The sequence below is a fragment of the Chamaea fasciata genome, unplaced genomic scaffold (assembly GCF_029207755.1).
Source record: "Chamaea fasciata isolate MVZ Bird 193981 ecotype frontalis unplaced genomic scaffold, bChaFas1.0.hap1 SCAF_6, whole genome shotgun sequence".
Classification (NCBI taxonomy): domain Eukaryota; kingdom Metazoa; phylum Chordata; class Aves; order Passeriformes; family Sylviidae; genus Chamaea; species Chamaea fasciata.
Genome location: NW_027094091.1, coordinates 64,547,742 through 64,573,125, shown reverse-complemented (window position 1 = coordinate 64,573,125; position 25,384 = coordinate 64,547,742). Strand labels below are relative to the sequence as shown.

General features: G+C 35.7%; 1 long non-coding RNA gene across 2 annotated transcripts; it reads left to right on the top strand.

Annotated features, from left to right (window-relative positions):
• The first annotated feature begins 1,944 nt into the window (after positions 1–1,944).
• LOC136290729 (uncharacterized) lies at positions 1,945–25,107 on the top strand. Of its 2 annotated transcripts, none has more exons than XR_010721348.1 (3): positions 1,945–2,000; positions 3,818–3,942; positions 24,928–25,107. It is a non-coding gene; the product is annotated as an uncharacterized lncRNA (long non-coding RNA). The 2 variants fall into 2 exon arrangements; XR_010721349.1 differs by lacking the exon at positions 24,928–25,107 and adding an exon at positions 8,585–9,190.
• Positions 25,108–25,384: the final 277 nt, after the last annotated feature.

Genomic DNA, 25,384 nt, shown 5'->3' with positions numbered 1-25,384 from the left:
AGGACAGCATCTTCATGGTCACTGGTGCATCTTTAGTATACTCTGCTGGATCAAAAGCTGATGTAGGAGGAAATGTTTTTATCAATAGAAGTTGAGTAGCGAGAAGTTCAAATATATAAAGAGGGAAAAAAAAGAAGATTGTTCTAAGTATTTTAGAGTGAAGTCTGTGGTGTTCTGGGCTTCACTTGAAAATCTTGTCATGCATCTGCCTTTAAGATATTCAATTCTAATTCAAAAATAGCTGTGAGGAATGTGCCATTTCTTTTGGAAGGAGAAATTATTAAATATAATATGTGTAGCCCATTAGTGTACTAGATACAAAATTGAGAGTGTTTTGTTCTGACACCTGCTCTTTTTGTATCCTACTGTTCATTTAATTTATCTGTAATTTCAATATAGGGTTTTTTTATTAATCTGGGAAACATATTTTTCATATTTTCTCATTTGTCGTTAATCAACATACATATAACAACCTTGGACATCTCTCATTTTTTCTTTCACTCTGCAGCTGAAGAGGGAAAAAAGGCATTATTTTTTGCCTTAAACATCTTAGAGCAAAAAGTGCAAAATCTGAAAGATTTTTCACTGAAGATAAAAGAAAAAGTTTTGGAAATAGACTGTGAAAATGTTTGAAAGTAAAACTTGTTTAAAAATTACAAAGCAAGAAAACCCTGGTTTCCTGGTATGTGTAAAGGGCCAGACTGTGAAAGTTGTTTATATATTTTCCTCACTTTGAAAGTAATGGGAATTAGATAGCTAAGTGCCTTTTGAAGTCTGACCCAAACATCCTAGGTGAAAATTTGTCAAAATCTCAAGAAATGCTGCTTGTTTTCCCCCTTTCAGCTCTGTGACTTTAGAGTAGCTGAACTGAGGTCAACATTTAAAGTGCTTCAGGTTGTGTGTGGAGGACTGTGCTTGTCTTGAGGAAACAACACTGTAAATGTAAATTTTGCTCTCTCCTTATTTTCAAAGTACTCATCATCAAAGAGTCTCTCAACGACTCAAAATCTCTAAGGAGCTCATTGCTCAGACTTTTCTCTCCGTTACAGACAGAAATACTTGGATTTAAAAATCGCAAGCAGGGGGTATGTTTGTTTACATCTATGTACCTGGTCAGTCCTTAAATTGCAGCAAAGTTCATGATACCAGCTTCTGCGTGAGGAGTTATTCCTTCTTCTGCAGAACAAAATAACTAAATAAGGAGAAAACATCCGAAAATGAATTCCATATTTTTTTATGGAAAAATATTCCAGAGTAATACATTACACTTGAAAGTAAAGATTTTTTTCTTATCTAATTTTATGGGCTGAGACTACTTGAAGTTGCTATTTTTCTTAAAGCATATCCTGTCTTTGGTATATTTTTTATGATTTCTATCCATACGTGTATGTGTTACCCAAGCTCTTCTTAGAAAGGACTTCTTGACTATTTCAAGATACATTTCTCAGCCAATAACAACCAATTTTCTAACATTTTTTAAAAAATATATCCTTCACTATTTGGCCCTCACTAGATATATATTATAGGAATTCTTTGGACCTCAGAGAAAAATTGATCTTTGGTACAGAATAAAGAAGTAATTCTATAAAGAACTAAGCAAGTAATTCAGCTGAATAGTGTGTTTAAAAAAATCCTTTATATTTTCTTGCTTTGCCTGTATGAAGCATTGTTATTTTTTGTTATCATGGTTATTTCACTATTTTCATCTCCTTGTTACATTCATTAGTTTCAGCAGAATTTATGTATTCCCCAAAGAACATAGATGATCTGAGCTTTATGTCAGAACAATCTCCTTTAAAAAAAAATTCTTGTGCTATGCAAAGTATAAAACTCACTAGACTGTTATACAGGAGGGTTGAGAGGACTGTTGTCTCATTTGGACAGCAACTTGATTTTATAAAATCTTTACTCCTCCCTTTTTCATGTTCTGAATTGCTTTGTCCAGGTGACCACTTAACTGCTGTTTTTCCTGGTTACATACCATCTTCATGGAATGGAAGGTCAGTATCATTTTCTTTCTTCAAAATGCAAAAATTCTGAGGCTCACCTGATCTATTTAACTGAAATTACTTCTGAAACTACTTCTCCATGTTTGACATAGTGTCAAGTGACTCTTCTTGTAGAAGTAGAGCATGTCCATTTTATGTTGTCTTTTCTTGTGTGCAGTGGTTCAAAAACACTTCCCAAATGGCCCTTGTTCATGTGGATAGCTAGTTGTTTGTATTCCATTCCCACCGAGTCAGGAAAAAACTTGGCTTACCACAGGAGAAAATGAGAACCATGAGGAATCTAACCTAACTGATGAAATAAGATGGTTCAGAGAATTTCAGTATCCAAAAAAAGAATTCCCTGGCTCACTCTTACCTCTAGTGTTATGCTGTTCCTTAGCAAAATCATAGACTCCTATCTTTAGCTGCTTATTAAATGAATGCATCTATAGAATAGAATATTTCCTTTTGAAGGGACAAAAAATGATCACGAGTTCAACTGCCTGTCCATTTCAGGGCTGAACAAAAGTTGAAACAAGTTGTTAAGGTCATGTTGTCCAAATGCTTCTTGAACACTGACAGGCTTGGGTTATTGACCACCTCTCTGGGGATCCTTTTCCAGTGTCTGATCACCCTCTCACTAAAGAAATGCTTCCTAGTGCCCAGTCTAACCTTCCCCTGCCACAGCTTAGAACTCTTTCCTTGTGTCCTATCAGTGGGTACCGGAGAGAACTCAGCTTTTCCCTCTCCATGTTCCCTCCTCTGGAAGCAGCAGGAAGGAATGAGCTCTCCTGTAAGACTTTTTTTCCTCCAAACTAGAGAAACCTACTCAGCTGCTCCTCTTAGGGCATTCCTTCCATCCCTTTCACCAGCTTTGTTGCCCTCTTCTGGATTGTAGACTTGTTTGTTTGGGGTTTTTTGGAGAGTACAGTTTGGTTTCCTTTTGGGGATGGCAAAACTAAGATGCTTTAGCTTTACTGCAGGTTTGGTTTGGTTTTGTTTTAACCAGTAAATCTTCTGTCAAGTTCTTTCTCATACCCGTTTTTCACATTAGCTTCTTCCTGACCTGTTTGTGATTTTACTGCTGAGATCACACTTGCTTTTGTTTGGTCGTATTGAGGGGTTTGACCAAGTTTTGATTCAGTTTAGGTGCTCCAGAGTTTTATATTGCATATTTATTTATAATCGTATGGGGTCTTCAACGTCTCCAAGTCTCCCAATTCTTTTTCTCTCTGAAAGCCCAACACAATTTGCGTCAAAATGTCACGTGCATTACATCATTATTTGACTGAAATGATCTAGTCTAATTAAATCAACTGGAAGCTAAAGAATAGACATTATATACTTAACAGTGGCTTTAGAGGGGGAGAAAAACTTGTAGACCACAGCACAAGCAGTTTTCAAAGACATAGGTTTTCACAATGTACTGTAACTGTTAGGAACAACTGTAAAAAATGTATCATAACATGGCAATGTATTTAAATCCACATTAAAAAAAAAACCAACCCCAAACAAAACCTCACTTCCTACCCTAAAATTTGAGTCAAACCTATTTAGTTTGTTCAGAGTTAACTTCTTCATTGAATTTCTCTGGTAGACTTCTCTTGAGTTTCATTAAAGAAGTGAGTGAGCTGATGTACTTAAGCCTGTTAAAATATGGATGGGAGCAATTTCACTCCATTAACATTTAAGCAGTGCATTGGAAGTACAGTTGTACCTTACAAGGTGGTGTAAGTCCTGGTATAAGAGAATAGATGAATTATAAAATAAATTTGGTGGGAAATGGTCCCTGAAAGGTATTCATTTGATCACATCTTTTTTTTTACAAGATTCCTGTGCAGCTTGGCAAAGCCAGTGAAGTTATTTTTTAGTCATCAGAGAACACGAAGGACACAAGTCTGCTAAGGAACCTCTGTAATGCTGTATGCCAGGCTACAAAATAGCTGTTTAATAGGTAAGCAGATCTTTCCCAGTTAATTATAAAATAAAAAGGAGTGTGGGGATGGTGGAGGTGGAAAAAGCTGATGAAATTCTTTAGGAAGGGGGGAAAAGGAATTCTGCTGTATCTGGGTTGTACTACAGCATCTATTAGTAAAACCATTTGTTTCAAGGAAATTGTGAGATTTTTGGTTAGGAACTGTGTTGCAAATGCTTTAAAAAACCCCGTTTTCTGCAGAGAGAGATTTGTCTTTGAAAAGGATGTCTGGAGCTACAAGTCATTTAGTTTAGCTGTTTATAATCAAGGGAATGAAAGGAGGACCAGGGACTATGTAAATTCCCTGAAAGTCTTATCTGAGAGGAACTTAAGGTAATATGCTGATGAGTACTATGGAAAATTCCTGAGTTTAAATTTGCATATTTTTTTCTCAGGCACTGCACTTCTGTATTCATAAAGCAGGGTGAAGTAAGAATGGCATTCCATGCATAAGGAATTCCTTTCTCTTTAGTGTAAGTCAGCATTGAAAGAGACAACATCCTACTGCCAACATCACTTTTCCTTTCTCTCTGTAGGTCAACTTATTCATTATTTGTGGAAAATGTGATCAGTATGCTTAACAAATGCTGTTTATCTCTGAACATTAGTAAAAAAATAGGAAAGCAGCTCTCAAGAGTTGACAGGAACCAGGAATGCATGAAATAATGCATAACTTAGATTTTATTTTTCTCTAGTAACAAATTGACATTGCTTTCTCAGTCAGGAGCGGAGAATGTGCAGGATCTGGCCCTTGTTCAGGAAAGCCACTTATTAAAACTTAATGTACTGAATTATTTCTCTTCCCCTCTCTTTCATGTAATGCTTCTAAAATATTTGAATGGTGTATTTTTGTGTTGTTGAAATTACAAACTAGATGCTGAAGCAATCAAAGGTTGAAGTGTGCTGTTGAACATGCATGTATTAGCCCTGCAGGGGCAGGTAGGAGTTTCATATACAAATACAGTGACTGAATTTAGTTCACAGTGTGTAAATGGACTGTTGAGAAGATTTTTATGTTGCACCCTGATGTCCTGTAATGCGTTTGTACTGTGATACTTGTTTGTTGTGCCATAGTCCCGTTGTATCCCTGGGATTTTTTTCAGTGGCCTTCATCTACAGATGAAGAAAAGCAGGGTATATTAAATAAATGCAGTGGGAGTTTTTCAGATGACTAAGAAATAAATTAAGCAATCAACATTTCACCTGCGGTACAAAAATGGATGTCATTAGAAACACTGCCGGGTAGGTTTGCAGCATATAAAGACTCTGAGTAGCTGCAATCTTTGATAATGATGAGAGTTGCATGTTTAATTCCCTGTGTGCCTTACTGTGAATTAGTTAGTAGCTGTATGGGACTTAAGATCAGCTAAAGCTGTCTGCAACTCCAAGTTTTAATTTTCTGAAGTTGTGAATACTTTTTCTTTTGGCTCAGAGATCTGTAGACACTCTGCTCTGATATTATGCATGCAAATTGAGTCTAAGTGGATCTCTCTGTCTCAGTCTGAGCTGATGAGAAAAGCCCCATGATAACCATATGTTACACTAACCCTGTAAAGGGAGCGGTGGGATATTCTGTACTTTCAGTAGCTGTCAGTGGATATGTAACTTTTTTCTGAACTGCATATTTAGGCACCCATGGAGAGCTGGATTTACAGCCCTGTGTTTCCTGAGATACAGTGATTTTGATCTGAAAACGAAAGATTTTAAGACAGAAAACAATACTCTGTACGACTGTGAGGGGACAAAAAGGTCTTAATAGTTGGAAAACATCATAAAGTTAGTTTTTGCAGCTTTCATGAAAAATCAACATATGTATTTGTCTCCTTTATCATTTTCCTTGCTCTTCTTGAAGGAAGGATAATAGATTCTCTGGGATTTTATTTTATTTTTCAGTATTTATGTTAAAGACTAGGGTAGGTATCTTCAAATAGCTTCAATAGTGTTTACTTGCTACTCCTGTTACTGAGAAGGCATTCCCTATAGTTCTCTCTCATGAACCTGTGACAAGTTTTCCCCATTCATTGACAATTCTGTAGGTTTTCCTACTGCACACTGTTTTCCTGTTTCAGTACTTAGTTTGAAATGTGCTATGATTATTTTCAGACAAATAAAGCTTTTCTGATTATCTGTTTCAAAATCTTGCTACGTGGTTAGCATTTTTGTTTTATCTCAGTTTTTTGAAGCAACAGTTGGTGCTTTGTGAAAATGAGGAAAAAGTTGCCAATCAGGCTTTGTCAAGCTGGGACTAAAGTTATGCAGATTGTACACAAGGGTAGTAGTTATTTGTCATTAATTTCTTGCTTTGTAGATCATGCTCAACATTGTAGCTGATCTAAGACTTCTTAAAGGTTTTAAATACATTCTTGAATATACTGCCTAAAGTTTTCTTAGATATTAAAAAATATTGTTTCCCTTTTTACTTTCCTGTGTACATTAAGATCATGTTAAATATATAGATATATATATACATTGAAATGAAATTTTAGAAAATATTTCCATAACTCATAAAGATGTTAAGGACTTATGGAAGAATTATTATTTGGCATATATTGGCATGTCTTTTCTGAGGGGAGACCCCATAATTCCCTTCAGCTCCCTGGAAGGAGGTTGGGGTCACTCTTCTCTCGGGTAATAAGTGACAGAACAGGAGGAAATTACCTCAAGCTGCACCAGGGGAGGTTGAAGTTGGACACCAGAAAGGATCTCTTCAAAGAGAGGGTTGTTAATCATTGGAGTGGGCTGCCCAGGGAAGTCATGAAGTCACCATCCCTGGAAACGTGCAAGAAATGTCTGGATATGGCACTTTGTGCCATGGTTTACTTGGCATTGTGGTGATCCATCAAGGGTTGGACTCGCTGACCTTGGAGGACTTTTCCAGCCTTAATGGTTCTATGAAATTTTGTATATATTTTTAAACTATGGTATAGTTAAACTCAAAAAAGGGATGTGTGGGGAAGGGAGAGAACAAGTTGAAGAGATAGGTCATGTGAATTTTGGAGGATTAATAAAATGTGGAATATTTAATGGAGTAAATGTGTTGTGAGAATCAGAAGGAAATCAAGATGATCTTGCCTGCCAAGGAGACAGCATTTTAGTTGTAGAAACAGTGTTTGCTTTGCAATTTTTCTGGTTTGCCAGAGAAGCAGAATTTTTGCAGTCCCATGCAGTCACAGTCACATGCAGTCTAATAATTTTTTGATGAATTTTGGTAATAGGAACTTGTTTTGAGAGTGAGTTAAAGTGTCAAAGCAAAATCACATTGAAATAAGCAGATGAATTGCATGCCCAAATGAGAGAGCTGCTGTATTACTTGGTTATCCAGTAAAAATGTGATAAATGTCCTAGGCTTGGGAGGGGTTTATGTGGTGATAACATCTTCAATACTCATCAGGGTCAATCAACCACGGGTCACAAATCTATAAGATACCAGTCTTCATTAGAGCTCATAGGACTGCTTTTGTGTTGCTGTTTGGAAGTAGGGCTTAGTGAGACTTTTCTGTAAAGATGTTTTCTTTACTGGTTTGCAGATAGATGATGTTTCTGTCAATTGGACATCCATACTTTTTCTGCCTGGCTTCCCTTTCATCTTAAAGTGTTATTGAAATAACAGCAGCAGAGATTTCAGAGAGCATAGAGGCAAGTATTCCAAACGGAATGTGAGAGGGTAATTTGGATAGGGCTGAGAGAATGAAGGCACAAGATGGAGACAGGAGGGCAGTGGGGGCAGAGTTGGTGGGGACATTTTTTGGCTTCAAACAGAGATGTGTAACTGCATATCTTGTCTTCAGATTTCTTAGTTTGCTGCAGTATATTATCTCTTCTTTCAGTCAGTACGTGCTCTTTTTTAGTTGTCTTGTATTTAAAAGACATTGCATTTGCTACTTTGTGTAAAAAAAAAGTTGTTCTCCTACAACGTGGCGCATTTCCCTGGGTTTTGGGCAGGGGGAAGTAAAAGGATGTTAGGTTTTTTTGATGGAGTTTTGAATGCTTTTTTGTAGTTTTTTCATTTTGGTCTCCATGAAAAAAAAAAATACATTGTTTGCAACCATCAGGAGAAGCCAGCCTCTTGGGGAAAGGTTTGGGGTCAGGGTGAGAGGACACAAGAGAAGCTCAGTCTCCAGAATTATTGTGTTGGTGGTCCCCAAGCTATTTAAATGTTATCTGAGGAGTTCAGTATAATGGGCTTGAGGAATAACTGGGTCCAGTGTTAAAGGCAATAATTTGGCCTCTTAGTGCTAATAAATGAAGTGTATGTTGACCAAAACTGGAAGGGAAAGATTACTGATTTCTTCAAAAACTATTAATTAGGCTTCATTTTTAAGAGGAATCCTGTCAGCTTCCCAGAAGAAAAAATTGTGTCCAGGTAAGGCTATTTTGTAAAATCTTCTGATCAAAAGACAGAAGGGTATGACGGGAAGGATGATTATTTTGTTATAATTTCTGTATGTCATTACACATTTACATTTCTCAGAGTGAAATCGTCACATGAACTGTTCTCAGAACTTGAAGATCGGAGTATTTTGACATCAGCCATCCATTGATTAAATAAATGCTTGCAGAAGGATTCTTACACAAGCTTCTTTTTTTCTTCTCTTTTTTCCTTTTTCTCTTCCCCCTTTAGGAACAAACTAAGGCTGGTTGCAACAGCTTATTGATATTACAGCTAAATCTACTAACCACCAAGGTATTCCTGTTGGTTATGATTAAGGTTGTTAAAGCAGTTTTTATTTATGTAAATTTATATCCACTAGTTTGTTAATATTCCCACACTGGGTGAATATTATGTACAAGGAGCTTGTTTATCTGGTATGAAAAGAAAATCACTGTTTTAGACAAATACTGGTTAAAAATCTTATGTACGTCTATTTATAATAATAATAATAATAATATTCAGACTACCTGAAACCCACCAAAGAAAGGCTTTGATGCATTTTTGTTATTAAATAATCTCAACAGAAATTTCCTTACTGACTGTTATGATGGTTTCCTCACTGTGGTTTTTTTTTGTTTTGTTTTGGTTTGGTTTGGTTTGGTTTTTTTTTGTTTGTTTGTTTGTTTTAATTCTTGTATTCCATTGAGGAAAAATTATGAAGGCAATCTGAACTATGGAAAAGTATGTCTGCATAAATTTAATACTTACTGTGATGTGCCTACCTGTATTATAACCCAAAGGGGATGAAAGTGATGGAAAGAAGGAAAAAGTCATTTGGGAAGCATAATTTGCATTTTCAGGATTACTTATTAAGCATTTTGTTTTAATGAGCGCGCTTCAGTAATTTCATAGGTGTTTGACAATTGTCAATAGTGGTGTCATTCCCAGAGCAGTCAAAAGTATTTAGATTCCTGTACTGAGCTTAATCAACTAATATATATATATATATATATATATATATATATGCATACATACATATATATACATATATACATATATACATATACATATATATGCATACATACATATATATATATATACACACATATATACATATATATATATTCTCCCTATTTTGCTGCCCCCAAAGCATATTTTTCAATTGTTAAACTCTTTCTTCTTCTTCAGGGCTGTTAATCAGTTTGGAAGAGTTAACTCTTTATGATTTAATGAAGTCTTTGTGTTATAGAATATGGCATTAATTTAATTCCTAATTTAAGATAGTTAAATAACCTTATAGACCCAATTAGGTGAATCACATTAAATATCTGTTGTTTAAATAAATAACATGGGCCTTTGCATAAATGGCATCTAATCTGTAATTATGTTTTGTTAGGATTTCCACTTAAACATTAAATATTGCTTTTATATTTTGCAATGTTCATGTAAGATCTACTTAAATATTCTCAAGAAGACTGCCTTCTAGAGAAGTTGCTGAGAGACATTGACTGTTAAGGGTGAATGTACATATTGTATTGAGTATTATAAATATGAATAATTTTAGATCAGCACTGGGCTCTAGAAAACACTGGATTAATATTTAAGGAACAAAATATTTGAACATGTGCAGAATTCTGAACACATGTGTGTGTATAGTCTTCTGTTATGCGCACGAATTTCCACATTATAGGACCTTTATGTGTCTAAGGCATATATGAGCAATTTCTTTAATATAAAAACAAAAAATATTGTAGGATAATATAAAGACAGACCTTTCCTTCCCTATGGTTTTTCTTGTTAAATTACCAAATTAATTCAGAGAAGGTTTAAACCAGATCTCTTTATCCCCTGTGATGGCAATATGTAGTATTGATGAGTTACATTGCTTTGGGTACTTTTCATTTTCTATTCAGTTCGGTTTTGCCATTTTTAAATTTTATCATTAAATTCTTATTATTGAATGCCATTTTAATGTAATACAAGGTCGAAAATTCAGCTTCTTTAATATCTGTTCCTTTCCCATTGTTTGTAAATACAAATCATAGCTGTTCTGTATTTTCAAGCTTATTATGTCATTGTGTCATTAAAAAAAGAAGAAATGGAAGTATTGGGATGGCAAAACACCCATTTCCAGGGCTGTGTTCTCCTGCAGTTTACCTTTCTCAACATGAAATTTTCAGTAAGCTGTGAGACAGAGAGAGAAAAAGGATAGAAGCACAAGAGAAAGAAAATCCACTTACACAGATTAGCCTTGATACACATTAATTAAGCACAACAGTAAGAGGTTTTAAGAGAGGCTATGTAGCGAAACAATAGATTTTCCATTTTATTACAACGTGGAGAAAAAAAAGAACTTATGTAACCATTTTTTGAATTAAATTAGATAGCCAAAAGTGAAAATTATGTGCAATAATAACAAAAAAAAACCAAAAAAAACCAACCTGCTTTGTTTATTTTCAAAACAAGCAGAAGTAAATTTATGGAAATTGCTTCTATGTTCCAGCTCCACTAGCTTTCACAGAAAATTCCATTAACAAAAGATGAAATGAAATACATATTTTGTATAAATGTGTGACTTTTTTAAAAATGAAGAAATTATCATAAGAACCTGAAATCAGACACTGCTTTTTCCTTTTTATTTTATTTTCCCATTGAGGCAATTGGGAATTATTTAATTTGAATATATGCAACTGCGGCAGGTGAAATATTATTCTCACCTACCTACTCCTATTTAGAAAAGTCTCTAGACATGTGTACTAGGTAGTGGTTTTATTGTGGTTACAGTATTTTGGGAAATATCTTTTCCATTCCTTTGTTGAGCCTTGATTTCAAAGCACCTTGGGCAAAGGCCTTGTTCCAGCTATGGCTTCCACTTTAGTTTCACTTAATCAGCTATTTATTTACAGCTCCAAATGATGGGTTCGCATGAATATGCACAGAATAAAGTAACAGATCAAGCAGTACAATTAATCTACCTGGATTCCTGTACTATATTAACTGATTGCCCTCTGATCCATACCTTGCATTTCTGCCTGCCCACCACACATTCCTAACTGGAAAGTGCCAATGTGTAAATCACATTAGAGCTTGACTCTGTTCTCACATTCACATTTATAATGATGTTTCTTGTAGTAACAACAAACCTAATGCATTAGTGTCCAGGTGGCATAATAGATGGATTAACTTGCTGCAGGAAATGTTATCTGGTACTTTTGGAAATACTTCAAATTGTTTGGTTTATAATATTATATCTCCAGAGTATTTAGTCAAAGTTTCTTGAATCATTAGATGGAAAGTATGAGTGATACACGGTGGATTGTAATATGAGTAAAATCTGATTTAACATTAGAAAGACGTAATTGCGTGAACTTACATTTAGTAATTAGAATATTAATACAAAAGAAAAAGCAAAGTTGGCATCATATTTGTGTAAAATGCTTTGCCATTCTGGCATGATATATGTCAAATTAATATGTCAGTATCATTAAGTCCCTTACAAGAATATAGATGTCTTTAACTAATGACCATCAAAAAGTAATTGTAATGTACTCAATTTCTTTATGTCAGTGTGCATCTTTATGCTTCACTTATTTTATTTCTTCTTTTCCTGTGATTACTTGTAAGTGCTTAAGCAATTTGAGTATAAAGAAATCAACAGAAATAGGCCAATACATATTTAATTTTGACCTATAGCCTCCTTCGTGGAATTTAAATCTCTTATGCTTTCAAATTAATGGTAATTTATCTGAATGAAGAATCATGTTAAATATGCCAGCAATACAGTCCTGACTAATCAAAGGAAGGTAGTAATTTTGCAAAACTAAGGTTCCTGATTGTGTACCTTTATTTTTATAGGAGTGAGGATTTTTGTGCTCAGATACTCACACAGTCCTCTGCTTTCATAATGTGTATCTGACTGAATATGCATCGAAAGCAGTTGGGTGACCAGTGCCTATCCATCCCCCTTTCACTCACATTTTCTATTTTTCTTTTAAACAATAATTTGCTCTGAAACAGATCCAAGGATAAGTTTGATGGATGTGAAGCTTTGATGATAAATCAAGCTACAGAGACACATTCATTAGAACAGAATGGCAAGTCTACCATAATAAAAATCAAGGGTCTCAGGTGTCTAGAATGGAAACAGTTACAGATGTTCATTCCTAGAATATCTAGCCACCTTTGGAGCACCCTAGATAATTTCACCAATCCTTTTTCATAAGGTTGCAGCTCAAGATGAACTATAAAGACCACAATATTTCATTTCTTTATAGTCTCTTAGTTTATAATGCCTTTGCCTGAACTCAGGTTTGAAGTCTCTGAGGCAAAGGCTCTCTCTTTTTTTTTTTTTTTTTTGCAATGTCCGTAACTAGAGCTCCCGGTGGTTAAATATTCCCAACAAAGCACTGAAATGCTGTTCTTCTAGAATTTAAAGTACTTTTGTGGTTGAACTCATTTATTTTAATATTTCTGTTGCAGACTAATAGCATATTCTTCTCAACCAATCAGCCAGTCAAGGCTAACCACTCAGAGGTAATTTATTCTTTGATATAAGAAACTCATTGGAAGTTACATTTCTATTCAGCAGATGAGCAATCTTCTGATGGCTGCAAAATTCATTCTGTAACATGAGACACATAGAAAGCTTTGCAAAAGTAGAGAAGAAAGTGCTATGATGATCTCATAAAAACTGAGGCTTTTATCTCAATCTGAAACTTTAAAAGTGTTCTAACAAAGGAAGCAGCACTTTCACTATAAGACTGTAAATGCAAAATAATCATAATATTTTATTATTCTATGTACTTTGCTAAACAGACTTTCATTTGGCATTTATTTTCTAGTGCTACATAATAGATTAATATGATGTCTTGGTTTTTTCCCTCTGATTCTTGTAAGCACTTACTGTGATTTAAAATAATTACTTAATTCAGTAAAAGTTCTGCTGAGTAAAATGCGTAGCAGCAATACAAATTATTTAATTCAATGTGATCTGGAATGCTATTCTGCTCTGATAAAAATACTGTAACTTTACTAAAAATCTAAATTGTCATTCAGTTGTCTTGAATTATTAATAATAATTTTATGTTGATTCTTCTCTCCAGCTAATGATGATTGAATTTTATATATATCATTGATAAATAATAATGAAGTTGATGTCATTACTTACATATATATCAGAAAGATAAAACCTACTTCATTTTGGTTTTCTTCCATGTATGTGACCATGAGATTTTGAGCTTGAAAAATCTATTTTTTTGTAAAAAAACCCGACAGGTAGAAGACGTGTCTTTTAATAACATTAAGGAATAAAGGTGAAATCACGTGCTTTAATGAGTTTTTCACCAACCCTTCATAAACTCCTTCTATAGAAACAAATGCAGATTCAGAGAGGCTGGGTCACGCATGCGAGTATGTGCTGGGTGAAATGGTGGGAGATGGAATGAAAATGAAATTACACGAAAGAAAAATGAATTATTAAGAAGAGAGAATAAGATCTTGGATGACAGCTTTAGGGTGGTACCTGTTTGCCAGTAGGCTAATACACTGAATTCTTCCGTTCTCACCAGAAGAGTCTCAGCTAGTGAGTTGTACAAAATCTGTCTGGTCTTTGGTTGGAGATGTTTATCTTTTTTTCCTTTTTATACTTCCTTGACCTTTAAAGCATAACATGAAGGTCATCCAATGCCTTGAACTAATGGGTGTACTGGGCTATGTATTTGTGTAAACATATGAAACTTCTTTATATTTCCTAGCTGTTTATCAAGCAAATGTTGTATATTTATATTCACGACATTATTCATTGCTGTTGCCTGGAGTTAGGAAATTGATTCATATGGAAATAGTTGAGAGAAATTTGAGATACAAGTGCTCTGACAGCAGCCATATTCTCCACAGCCTTGTCAGGAATTTGTCTGGCATATTTGGAAATCATCTAAAGGCATGATGGTTCAGGCACTCCAACCTGGCTTCCCCCAGCACAGATGTGCAGAGGTCGGTAGTTCTGACATGAATTAGGACTCAGAGCTCTCTCTACAAACCACCTTCTGCTGTTACCCCTTATGCCTTGCAGGCACACCTTCCACATTTCTATCTGTGGAAGCACCTTGGGGCAGGGGGCATTCATTTTTTGCAGTCCAAGCAGTATCACAGGCAGCAGAAACAGAAGGGTCAGTTGGTCAAGGCAACCTCAGGCTGTGGGCTCTGTGGAGCAACACTGGGATGTGCAGACTCTGGCACAAGGGATTTTCAGCCTGCTTGGCACCTCAGGATGATCAACAACAGAAATGTGTACTAAAACCTCAATGAAAGTTTTCAAAAGTTGGTTACTGCCACTTTGTGTACGTGAGGCAAAGACTTGTGCACATATTGATTTCCAGCAGGAAAGGTGGAGTGAACTTCCAGCACTTTTGCTAGCCTTCTCTTTTCCCAAGACATTGCAAAGAACTGTTCAAATTATCACTTTGTTACACGCATGGTGAATTCTTCCCCCACAAACCAAGCAGTGTGACACAGCACTCCCTTGACAAACTTGTGACTCTGTGGTTTGGCTGAACTATGTTGATATGCATCTAATTTTCAGTTCACAGCTGTTTACTGTCCTTGGGCTGATGTTTTCAGGACAAGTCAGACTCCAGAATAATTCTAAGTAAGGGCAATTTAAGCAGTACCTAAAAAATCTGAACAGCAATAAATAAAATAGAAATTACACTGACTTTTCTGGAACTTGAATATGTTTTTTTGGATATGCTTTAAAGACATTGTCTGTTTTGAGATAATTATTGAGTCATATAGACAAATAGTAGATGGTAGTATGGGTCTCTAGAATGAAAATATGAATAATCAGTACAATGTTACAGCAGCTTTTTTTAAATTAACCTCTGCTCATATTTGACTTGCAATATCATTTACTCCACAGGTTTTGTGTTTCGTAAAAATGCTGTGCAGCTGCGTATGGCACATGAAAGGATAGTGATACATATGCAATTCTTCAGCAGCAGAAAAGAAAAACAAAATAGATATTTTCTTTGTAATCTTAACGGAGCACTTTTTTAAACTAAGCATCAGGGAGCATGTATTCACAATGTGTCTTACAGAAGTTACATTTCTCATTAATTATTTTGTAGTTGAGTCCCTTTCAACATCATACATAAAAGTGAAGGGCTTTTTTTTTGTATTAATATCTTTGTGATAAAGCATTTTTTGCTCCGATGGCTGATAAAATAATCACCATTAGGGTATATGTATGAATATTCCCTTAGGGTTCACTTCAAAGACTAGAAATGAGGCATATTTTCATACACATGAAGAATTGCTCCAGAAATAAATGGCATGTTGTTTGAAAACCACTTCTGAGGTAAATAAACCTTGCAGTATGCAATATACAAACAAGGTATATGTCCTTTTAAATTTTTAAATTAGAGAAAAAATATTTTCATCAGTATGTAACAAACAATGGAAGGTTATTACAATCTAGACATTTTAGAGCTTCTGCAGGTTCATATATTCTATTTATTTTCAGAATGCAAATATGTGACTTTTAAAAGTATTTTCTTGTAAACTCAGATTTAAGGATTGTAGAGCATGTTTGAACTCCTGCTTACACACAGGAGAGCTTCACTGTTCCTTGAGATCAGAAAGGACCCAAATCTGGCATCCTTAGCCAAACTTCCCTACAACGTACAATATCAGGAATATTTGTCTGGTAGCATTGTTCTGAATGTGAATATTCATGCTTTCAAATTGTGCCTCTGTATTTATGATTTTGGCAATCAATCTGAACTTTGCACACAAGCAAATGGGCTTTTTTTAGACCTGAACAAATGTGACTTGGAATGTTTAGAGATAGATGAAAATGTCTGATGCTCTTCATCACTTAGTGTGAAGTTATTGATAGATATTACTGGTGCAGTTGTAGTTACACTGGAAGAAAAATCACATGAGGGTTATGTCATTCAGGGTAGGGATTACCTGTGACCAAATCTTTACCTTTATAGCATTTGCAGAATTCTTTGTCTAGTCATTAAGGAGTTTGTAGGGAAAAAATAGATAATTGAGATTATCTACTGCATCTGAAGCTTAACACTCTGCCCCTTAAAAAGCCCATTTTATTATGTAGCTAATGGAGAGCTCATGAAGTGGGAAGTAGTGTAAAAGGTCAGTAAGAAGAGCTACCTGCTTGCAAGGTATTTTCATCTACATAACAGAGAAAAGAATTCACTTGGTTTGAGACGCAATTTTTTTAAGGAGAGAAGACAGTATCAAATGATGAGGCTATTCCTGAACACACCAGTGGCACATACCACTACTTCTTGGTTATGACTTTTTATTGTGTATCTGCAGTTTGGGTTTCCAAGCTCCTCCTTGCCTTACTACAACAAAGGAACTTTTGATTTTGGATTTCCAAGTTCCTCCTTGCCTCACTACAACAAAGGAACTTTTCATTTTTGGTCTAATTATGGCCTCTTGGCCACTAGTGTAATTTAATTTGGTCAAATTTCTATCTATGGTGTACGTTGGCAGTTCTCAGTTTGAGCATGGCCAAAAGGAAGAAACCAAATCCTGAGTATATGGTCATGGCTTGAGTTCCATATGTCTTCTATGTTCTTCCTTTACAGTCTTCATCAAGTGATTTATCTCATTTGTACCAGGCTTCAATTTCAAATGCTCATCAGAATGAAAATCCATATGGGAATTAGTGTTTCTGTACTACCTAGGGAGATTGTTCATTAGTTGAAGAATACCTTATTATAGTGCCTGCAGTTATCAGTTGTCACATTCCAGTCTTGCTCATGAGGGTTCTTTTGTTTCTCTAGATCTTGGTAGACTCTAGCTGACACATTTTTTTCCAATCAAACTTGATGTCTCCTCTTTTGAAGATGTGACCAAAGTAACTTGCTTAGTGTGTGCTGATTGACACTTTGCATGAAAGTTTGCAGATTGTGCAAGAGCACTATCTTTGATTAGGCTTTTGTCATTCTGTTTTCCACTCTTACTGTGTCCTGTGATGTCTCTGAAGATGACTGATTCCTGTGTCTCGTTAGTATTGCATGTATCAATTTCTGACATGGCTTTTGTTCTAAAGAGTATCTAGACTTGAACAGATGGGGGTTTTTTCAAATAAAGCTGAAGCAGTTACTTTGGTGTTTTGTTGGTATTTATAACAAATTGCAAGCATGTGACACGCGCTGGTGACAGAAAGGCTACAGATGACAGGATTTGGGACTGATGGGTTGTCATGTTCTTTGAACCTATGGTTCACTGAATATGTGAGGTGCCTGAGTATTTTCCTTTACAGTCTGAGTGCTGAGTTAATTCATCCTGATAATCTTTTTAACACTAGTGAACTGTGCAGTTCTTTATCTGCCTGAGACCTTTTTGTTAATCTTGAGAGCGAGTTCCTCAGTACATACAATCATATGGTATTTGCACTCTATATAGTATCTCAGAAGACATTTGAATGCATAACGATTCTAGTCTCTTTCTCCCCAATTTTTTCTACTGTGACATATCCTGTGATAAACTCTGCTGATATTGTGACTTTTTAACAGTTTTACAACCTTTAATTTCTGAAGTTTTTATAGAAGTATTTTACTACTTAGAGAAAGATAAATATATATCTGACATTTTAAGCCAGCATTTTTCATTTAAATTCTCTCCTTCTGTGTAGAATGTAGGGGGAATCTGTAAGTCTTCTTAAGGCTTTTCTTCTCACAGCTCTTTTTCAGGAGGGTACATGGCTGTACCTTATCTGTGCTGGCCTTGAGGCAGCTGAATTCTTAGTAAAGGTTCTGACAGAGAGAGTGCAGTTTGCCTCTTCCATTTATTGATAAAGTTATTACACAGAATAGGTGCTAAGATGGATCCATGAGGGACCTGATTTCTGGACCTAGAACAAACCATTATTCACTACTCTTTGTTGGCTTCACTGGGAATCTTTTGTGAAGGACTTCACATTTATCAGGGAAAAAGTTTCAAAGTCTGAGTAAAAGAAATTTCCCCTACATTTGAAAACATTTTTTGTGACAAATGAAGTCAAATCAACCATAAAAATTTGATTGTAAATTCAGCACAAATTTTCTTGTTGTATCTGTTTCTCAGTCTCAAATGTAGATGGAAATGACGCTATTAATTGTTGATGCAATTTAAGCAAACAGTCAGAAAGAGGATAATGTGAGTTACACTGATGTGCTTGGACTTTGTCCATGTTTACAGTACAGTGTGGTCTGTCACCAAGTGTTCTGGTTCTGGCCAGGATGGGGTTAATGTTTTGCAGTAACTGAGAGAAGGCAAGGCTGGGACATATTCTGTACCCCTTCACATCAGTTTCTGGGGGTGAGGAAAGAGACTTTTCTCCAGGGAAAAGGGATTCCTTCATGTCAAGAAAATGTGGCGGAGGAAGCCATCCAGTATTGTCGATTATTGGGGCAGGAGAGAAGTGTGGTTTTTTTCCAAAATAATGATTTCTTTTCTTAGAGCCTCTGTCATTATTATTGCTGATGTTACAAATAACTTCTTATCTCATTGCTGTTTCTCATTGCTGCAAATTGTTCTTCTCTCAACTCATGAGCTTTGTGTTTTGTGCCTCCAGTTGGAGGAGGAAGGGAAGTAGCATGTGGTTTTCGTGGGAGTACTAAATTGGAGCATACCATTTCTGAATGACAACTGGAATGAAGGTCACTGGATGCTTAAATAAAGAAATGTAAACAAAAAAAATGTTAACAATGGTAAAACTCTTGGTGGTGTAGCAGAATAAAAGAATATCTGTCTGCAAATAGTGGTAGGGGAAATTATCCCATTTTTTTTCTGTAAGGATTATGTAACTCTGCTCTTCACATGGAAGAGTTCTGCCTAAAAAATTCTCAAATACTTCATTATATAATTTATTCTTCAGTTCAGGTGATGCTGTTAATTTTACTTGCTAGCAGTCATTTTTTTAGCAATTTATATTGCTATAGCAGACTTCTATAGATCACTTCTATCGATTTTTGATGCCAAAGCTTTGAAAGTCAGTGCCAATAATTTTACATGCAAAGTCTGATATGAGCTTCCTCCTTCTCAGAGCTCTAGATTGTTTTGTTGGTGAAAATACTGATGATTTTTGTATTTCTTCTTTATTTCATGGCTTTTTCCTCTGTAATTTAAATTTCTCTCATGCTCCATGTTTTTTCTGCTCCCATTAATTTTGCTCTGTTTGGCTCTCCTCTTTTAATGTAAATGTCTACTTTTTGCTGTTTTTTTACACATTAAGAATTAAACACCAACATTTAAAAACAACAGCCTTCTCCTTTATTCCAGTTAACTCTCTATCTATATTCCCAGCATGCACATTTCTTCCTTTTGTATTTAAGCTGCATTCAGTCTGTGCTCTGAAGTGCTTTTCCTCAGACTTTATCCTTGACTCTCTTAATTTACTGGTTTCATTTCCTCAGGTTAGGTTTGGCTTAAATGATCTTTACCTCCTTACTAGTCAAGTTGTGTCCTCCATGACCTGTAAGTCGTTTATAGCACAACCAACTCTTCTTTCTTTATTCCCAAGTTCTTTTTCTCCTGACTCTCTGCTGAAACTATATCCAAACTTGAGTGATCATTTGGAGAACAAGGACATTCTCTTTAACCTTTCTTCCAGCTTTCTATGGCACTCTTGTCCGTGCATCTATGTTTAACCTCCTATGTTTCTAAACCCTCTTTTCCCCTTGAGGTAGTTTTATTCCTAATCACAAATTAAGAGAAGATCTCCTTCCTCCTCTTCAAATCTAAAACCAACTTATAAACTGGAAAACACGGTCATGTTTGACATGTCGCTCTCATGACACAGAGTTTGACATGTCACTCTCATGGCATGTCAAACACAGCACATCGATAATATATACAGGCAATTTCTCTGAGCCATTTGTTATCAATAATAAGGTTTTTAGAATTAATGCTTTGTACTCTCTGCAATACTAATCTGCTGTCCTATTTCAGATAAGAAAAGCCATTTTGAAAAAATGAAGCAACAGTTCTGAGTAAATCCTCATTTTTCACCTTCAGTTTTTCAACCAAGACTTACTTAAATGACATGCATAATTTTAACATCTGCACACTTCACATAAATTTCATAACACAACATATAGAATTAGACAAATGACGTCCAAACATTCTTGGTTTCTATTCTTTTTTGTTTCTAGCTTTACATGTATTTCCTCAAAGTTGCATTACTAAATATATTTATAAAATTAATGTTCCAAAATAATCTCTTCAGTAGAAGGACTATTGCTGTGGCTATTTAACACATACACTTTGGCTAAAGGGGAAGACTTGTCTTGCTTTTCATAGCTTTAAAATTTACCAAAAAATCCAAGATACAAGATTTACAAATATGTGTGCGATATGGTATGGTCCTGATGTTTTATGTGTTCTTCCTTTTTATGGCTTTTAATCCTCGTGCTTCCCTGGCCCATCAACTCCTCCATGATCCGTTTCTGATGTTTTACTTTGTGGTACTTCATAAAAAAAAGACAGCAAAAGTAAAAGACGTTATTCCCTACTTATTGGGTACATTTGACTATTTTCTAGTCACTGGCAAGTGAATTATTTTTTGTTACCTTTGAGAGAGACAAGTCTCTATTGCTTATAGTTGGATGCTTACTCAGAGCCTTTCCTAAACCCAGAACATTTATTCTGAACCTATGTATGCAAAAATGGCTTAAAATACTTTTATTAAGTGATCTGTTTGAATTCTGAAAACATAATGCCAGAAATCTGCTTTCACATATCAAGTCTGGTATCATGGTTCAGAGAGTAACTCTGTTTTTTGGGGGGGTGGAATGGCGTACAGCTGGAAAGGTATTTGGATTGGACATGGTATTAACCTCTGAATAGTTCCACTTTTTGTTTGAGAGTGCCTTATTTACCAAATCTTTCATTCTCCAAGCCTCAGTTTGGGAAAGAATATTACCTCTCTTCATACGGCATTCTCCAATCTCATTCAGAACCTTGCATCTTCTGTAAAAAGCTGTAGATGCCTGGTAGGTGCACTCACATATCCCTGCCTGCACAGGAAGTATTGCTGATTCAGCCTTATTTCATATGTCATAGATCAGCAGCAGCCACTAAATGCTGGTTGCAGAAAGAGGAGGATTAAACTATTTGAATTTTGAGTGCTTAGTCTCTTGGTTTTCAAGGTCATTGTTGCATACGATTGCCTTCAAATAATTTATAGTTTGCTTGCTCATTTGCTCTATATGGATTTTTTTTTTTTTCACCAAAGAAATGTCTTGGGAGAGAACTTTTATCAGCAAAGTAGGAAATTATCTGGTGAATATTAATAAGCATGTCTAGTGTCTGATGCTTGAAAGTAAAGTTTAAGTGTTTGATCCTTAGCTGCACTGCAGTCAGCTTGAGCCACTTAAGTAGATAGCATGCGTAAAACTGAGGGGGAAAAAAAAAAGGAAAAACAAGAAAGAGGCTGTTGGGGTTCATTACTATAAACAAGTGGTTTCACAGGCTGGAAGTGAAACAGCTTTGGTCTCTCATTCTGAATGATTGAAGAGCCTGCATTTTCATTCTTTAGAGACAATGTATCTTCAACAAGATAAGATGCAACGCTGATATGAGGCGCTTTGACTCCTGGCTTGTCATGCCACTCAGCCAAGCTGGCTGTGTGACTGAGAGCTATCCTGATGGGAGGAGGGAGAGGCCTCCATTTCCACTATTATGAGGGTCCTGTGTTTCTGACCACATAGGAGGAAGAAGAAAAATGCAGCTTTTCTCTCAGTTTACGAATAGAATTGGAGGGAGAAGGGCTTTGGGGCAAGTCTTTATCCTGTGCATAGCTGGCGTCGATGACTTTCATTCTCACAATGCCTGCACAGGGCACTGCGCTGAGTCCTCAGCATGGTGCAGGAATGGGTGCATTTCACCTTGAAAGCTTTAAGGTTAGTGTCTGGCATCAGTGATTACATTTGCAATTCAAGTTAGTCTATTTTCTGCTTTTTAGCTTTTATTCAACTGAATTTAATGCTTGTGAAAGGTGTTCAATTGTTATTTCTGGGGACTGATCCTCCTCTTGTCCAACACTACCCCTTCTGGTGTTCCTAATGCTGAAGAAATATTTCTTAGAAGTGAGAATAATGTTTTATTTTCATGTAGCTGTAACAGTTTTAATGAGTAGCTTTGTATGGAATAACTTAAAGAGAAATCTGAGCCTATCCGCATTATGGATTAGTAGCAAATAAATGACAGTGACTGTAACCCGGTAGAATCAACACTGGTTTTAAATGTTCTTCATTAAATTTTGGGTAATGCAAATTTATGGGGGAAATATATGTGACTAAACTTGACTTTGTGACTTTCTGGGGAGCAAAGTAGTACATCTCAAAATACTGGGAAAATGGGTACATCACCAGGGATGCTTTGTTGGATTTTCACAGACACGTACTTCTAGCATGTAATGCAGTGACATCTAGATTGGGAAAAAAAAAAAAAAAGTGGAATTTTGAATAAATTATCGGACTAATTTGAGGATAATTGCTGCAGAAAAGTTAAATAATACGTTCCAAAACATGAGGTGTTCTTGTAATATGGGAATAACAGAATATGATGATGTTGCCTAGCAAAAGGAATGTACTTGCAGAGCTAAAGCTGAGAAAAGCTGAAATTCATGGTTCCCATTAGAAATTGTGTAAAGATAGGGATAAAATAGTTGAATGCAAGTTACGCATAACTCCTGTGCAAAAAGCTTCCTAAGAGCTGTGTATATTTTAATCATTCCAGCTGCTGGAGATTTAGAGGAATTGTTCAATGATACAGGAAGAATGTTCTCTGCAGGTTTCTGAGGCAGCATGGTATAATGGCAGATTCATTGGTCTAGAGAAAGTGAACACAAACATGCATCTCTGAATTAGAAAACCCAACTGAAAACTGTCTTGGGTGTGTCTTCATAGTTCAAGAAATTAGGAACAAGGCAAGAATTATGTTCACTTTCTGATCCTTAAGACAGGAAAACCACAGCTACCAAATTAAGCATTTCTTGGAGGTGTTTATAGAGCAGTCCTTCAGACCCCCCTATAATTCATATGTGCATCTATTTATGTATATACTTTGAGGTTGTATATATATATACTTCTTTATATATATGTATACTTCTCTCAGTATGTGTGTATATATATGTATATACTTCTATATATATGTATATATATATATATACTTCTTCTCCAGCAGTAATCATAAGGCATGTGAGTTTTGAAAGCTGATAGGTCTCTGAAGTTTTTACCTTTCTAGGGTAATGTAGCTGTGTGGAGATTACAATTTTAAATTTTTGAGCCATCTGTAAGTCTCACTTTTATACTTAATGTATGGATTTGGATTTTAAAGCCTGTCTTAGCCAAATGAATGTGAACTTCACTAAAGCCTGGAAGCTAAAAGTGTGAAATATGAAATAGGCTCAGAATAGGAAGTCTGAGCTTGCTATTTGATATTGTTGAATGTAGTGCTAGACTACCATTTTCAGAATCTCTTTTCAGCCCAGAACTTTAAAAGGACTTTGCAAAAGTCAAGTAAGATTTCAGAAAAAGATACAGGGATGAGTCTTTCAGGAAAAAGAAGAGTTTTGTATTAGTAAGAAAGTATAAGTTACTGAAATGAGGGTATAGAAACATTCTGAGTACTCATTATGTTTTTGGGGATGAGCTATCCAGCAGCAGGTAAGTCTTCCTGGTACAGGAAAAAGTAATGCAAGATCCAGTTTGAAGTTGAAGATAGGTAAATTAAAATTAGAATTAAGTGTATATTTTTAACTTTAAGTACTGCAGCTGTTGAAAGTATGTTTGAGGATGTGGTGAAGTGTCTCGGTTAATTTTATTATATGAAGTCCATAAATTTAAGACCGGACGTGTTTCCAAAGTTGAGCTGTAAATCAAAGAGTCAGTGTAATTACACACACACACATATACAGGCTCTTTGGTTTTTCATGCAGGAAATAATTCTAAATCTTCTAAATTCAGCTAACTGCAAGCTGTTGCAGTCAAAACTACTTGGCATTTCACATTAGGGAGCTATTAAAGATGATGCTGGAAAATGCCAATTCCCTCTCTTCTAAAATCAGCATGCTAGGGGTGGTGTGCAAGCAGCTGTCCCGTGGTGCATGATAGACAATAATTGTTCTCTCAAGGGAGCTCAATTTCCCCCATTTTTAACTCCCTATTGTGGCCTTTTACTCATGGAAGAGATAAGCCCTCAGACTGGTGAGGTGAGCAGGGAGGCATTGTAACTCAACTGTACAGAGCAGGAAGGGGAAAAAAAAGTCACTTAGTGATCCCTGGATTTTGCATTGTCTATAGTACCAAGCTAGAGAGAAGAAAAATTGCTTTTCGACATCTCTCTCTGTGCACTGAAATTATTTCAGCTAAGCTACCCAGGCAGCAGAGAATGGAGACAGGTTCAACTACGTATAGCACAAATACAGCATAGAGACTTCCAGTTAAAACCTGTTGATTGGAATAGTTTTGGCAGAATTGTACTTTATTAGTCATGTCTTTGCTTTTAGAGAAATATTTTTGCTAAGTATTCATACCATATGGACAGCTTAATGTTTTAAAATTTTTGTTTTGCAGCAAAACAAAACAATTCCCTGAGATGTAAGGAATCCAGACGTGCTCACGAACAGTGGCTGCTGATTTCAACCCACAGACAGAAAATATCTGAGTTGTGTTATGAGAGCAATAGATGCATTCAATTGAAATCGGGATTGCTCTGTGAACAAATGCCAGAGAGAATAAATTTGCATTGATTACAATTAGTGTCAGACTGATATCCTAGAAAATTTAATCTTACTTACAATGCCAATTTAAGAAATGCTTCAGCACACGCTTAAGTATAATTAAACATATGCTTGGTCCTTCACTGATCTGGGGGCTTTTCACTGAAATGTGTGCAGAGGGGCAGCAGCCTCCCTGGTAAATTCTTCAACCCACATAACTGCCAGGCTTACATTCTGATTTGTTTTAGTGTTAGAAGAGAAACTGTAATTTGTTTGGCAGTTACTTAGTCAAGAATTGTAGTTCCTGCTGG